Here is a 3,470-nt window from a genome sequence, read left to right on the forward strand (position 1 = left end):
AACTGAAGCTCCCTTCTCTGTGATAACGCCAGCCTGTGTCAAGTTGACACACAAAACCAGCCAGTACAGCCCCTAACATGACAGTTTTAAGAGGTGAGTACTGACCTTGTAAAAGAGGCTGGGTGTCTTTTCTTCCAGCACTTAGGGCACACCAGGCAATTCAACCCACTGGCATCTCCATATGAGACACCCCAGTCTCGGAGACTGCACGCAGTACATTTCCTGTTTATGTGTTGCCTAGTCTCAGGTACTTTGTCCTACCAGCCTGCAAAAGTCTAAGATAATGCTCTTTCAAGAGGGTGTTAAGTATCATACATCTGCCCAGATCTCTTATGATGTATTTATAATTCCCCCCTGCCTCCTCCTACATAGACTTAGTTGACTTGGTATTTACTGTGTAGCACAGACTGGCTTCAAACTCACAGCAATCCTCCTGCCTTAAGCCTTCTGAGTCTGCCCCTTCCCTCCCCCCCCACATCCCCCTGTGAAGTTGGGTTAATTCTCTCTTTTATTTCTACACAAATCTATCAATCCTAATCTAACAGTTGTTGCAGGGAGGAGCTATGTATGGGTTTGCGGGGGTGGAGGAGGGGGGTGCCGCCTGTTCACATCCCGGTGGATTAGAAATCGGAGGAAGGGGAAAGCTGGCGGTTCATTTCAACCTGAAACACACTGCAGTCCCGTTGCCCATCTTTGCAGAGTGCGAGGTGCGTTCTTGGAAGCTGCAAGAGTGCTTGATGCTGAGTGCAGCTGATCTCATGTGGCCAGCCTTCGCCATCCCTAAACGCCAGATGTTCGAAGGGATGTTTCTCACTTTCCTGCTGGCTTTGTGGGCAGTTCATTTTACAGCAGGCTGTGCCTTTGTCAGACTCTCGGATTCCTGGTCCTGTGTTTGGAATGAGCTGGTTTCCCCGTGCTGTGGGATGTGGTCTTTTGGTGAAGTTAAAGGTTTGTGGCCCATCCATCGTTTGCCCTCAACGAGGCTGGTTCGTGTTTGGGGATGTGGCAAAGGCGGGCTTTTGACAGACGACTCTGAGAAGCACGCTACGGTTCTATTTGGAGTATTAGCAACGCGAGGATCTTTCAGCAGCATTTATAACCGTAGCCCCTCAGCCTCCCTGGTTACAAAGCAACCGTAAAATCCTCTGAAGTGCATCAGAATCCCCAAGTGACATCCCAAGGGGTGGAGGATTGCCAGATCTGACTTCAGGTTTATTGTCACTCACCTCCCAGCTCCCTGCCAAACAGTGTCATTAACCAGAACAGGATGTTCCACATTGAAAACATAGTGTTATCTGTCTTTAATTTGACATATGCGTATACAAACACACACACACACACACACACACACACCTTTTAGAATGCTTACTAATTTTGTTAAGAGTCTGGTTGTCAGACTCCGTACTTATCACAAAGTGATGCTGACAAGAACAGCCAGCCCCAATGTCATCAAAGAAACTAAGATGCTGAATTGAATCCAAAAGTACAAACTTTGTTCCTTACGGATACATGACTTATGAATGGCGTATTTTCACTCAAAGTATGTGTTTACATAGGCTACAGTAGTGGATGAAATAAAAAAAAAAGTTCTCAACACACACAAAGTGGTCTTTATTTCACGCCCTTCCTGTCTCTTCACAAAATAAAACCTGATGGTTCGTACTGGTTTTCAACTTGACTGGAAATTTAGATTTGACCCAGGAAATGCACCTTTTAGGGAGATTCTAGATTGGCTTAAATGGCGTGAGAAGACCCTGTCTAAATGTGAGCAGCTCCATTCTGTATGTTGGGGTTCCAGGCGGAATAGAAACATCACACAGCTTAGAGAAAGGAAACATGGAACTGCTTAGCTCTCATAGCTCTCTGCTTCCTGACCACAGATGCAAGGTGACAGACCAGCCATCTCACTCTCCTAAACTCCATCATTTACAGTGAAGCCCTGTGGTGAGGTTGAGACATTTTAGGTCTGTGTTTAACTGCAATGAACAGTTAATTATCTTTTTTTGGCTTAAAAAAAAAAATCTGCCAGGCAGTGGTGGGGCATGCCTTTAATCTCAGCACTTGGGAGGCAGAGGCAGGTGGATTTCTGAGTCCGAGGCCAGCCTGGTCTACAGAGTGAGTTCCAGGACAGCCAGGGCTATACAGAGAAACTCTGTCTCGAAAAACAAAAACAAAACAAACAAATTCACCCCCTTGTGTTTACGGATGTGTTTGCCATATCTGGTCATCTTTGTTTGGATCCAAAATTAAGTAACAATGTAACAGGAGCTTTTGTGATGGCAGTAGTTACTTTAACAGCGCTCCTGGGCTGCAGAGCAGCTCAGGGGCTGTGTGCACTTGCTACGTTTGCAGAGGGTCCCTGTTTGGGCTGCCAGCACCCACCTTGTGGCTTACAACCATTCTTGACTCTAGGTCCAGGGGATCTGATGGCCTCTTCTGACCCCTGCAGGCACCACAAATGAACATGGTACACATACATACATGCAAGCAAAACACTCATACAATAGAATAAGATAATTTTTGTTAAGGTGACCCCATTGTCTTCTGGCTTCCTCCTGCAGCGGATTGGGAATAAATACAGAGACCCACAGCCAGTGTGCAGAGAGTGAGAGACCTTGGATCACTCAGCTTTAAAAGGGTTGCCTCCATCAAAGCCCTCCCCACAGGGCTCAGGGAGTTTTACAGAGGAGGAGGACGTGTAAGAGCCAGAGGGGATGGAGGGCACCAAGGAATCAGACCCTCAACACACAATGTATGAACTTACAGAGACTGAGGCAGCACGCACAGGTCCTGCAACCATCTGTACCTGACGGGGGTCCTAGAGCTGAATGGAGGAGTGGACCCCTCCCCGTCTCGCAGTCGCTAACCTTGAAGCTATCTCCAATTGATTGCCGCTTGCAAATGACAAATTCGCTTTTTCCAAAGGAGTCTGTCTCACTTGGGGAACAAGTGACTCTTCAAGACAGGGCCTGGAGCTGGAGAGATGGCTCAGCGGTTAAGAGCACAGACTGCTCTTCCAGAGGTCTTGAGTTCAATTCCCAGCAACTGCATGGTGGCCCACAATCTTCTGTAATGGGATCTGATGCCCTCTTCTGGGGTGTGTGAAGACAGTGACAGTATACTTAGATATAATAAATAAATAGGGGCTGGCGAGATGGCTCAGCAGGTAAGAGCACTGACTGCTCTTCCGAAGGTCCTGAGATCGGATCCCAGCAACCACATGGTGGCTCACAACCACCCGTAATGAGATCTGACGCCCTCTTCTGGTGCGTCTGAAGACAGCTACACTGAATTGCGAGCAAGCAGGCCAGAGCGAGTGGGGCCGGCAGAGGTCCTGAGTTCAATTCCCAGCAGCCACACACATGATAGCTCATGGCCATCTGTACAGCTACAGCGTACTCATACACATAAAATAAATAGAATAAATCTTAAAATAAAAATAAATAAATAAATCTTTAAAAAAAAAAAAA

Source organism: Mastomys coucha, unplaced genomic scaffold, assembly GCF_008632895.1.
Source record: "Mastomys coucha isolate ucsf_1 unplaced genomic scaffold, UCSF_Mcou_1 pScaffold3, whole genome shotgun sequence".
NCBI classification, from domain to species: domain Eukaryota; kingdom Metazoa; phylum Chordata; class Mammalia; order Rodentia; family Muridae; genus Mastomys; species Mastomys coucha.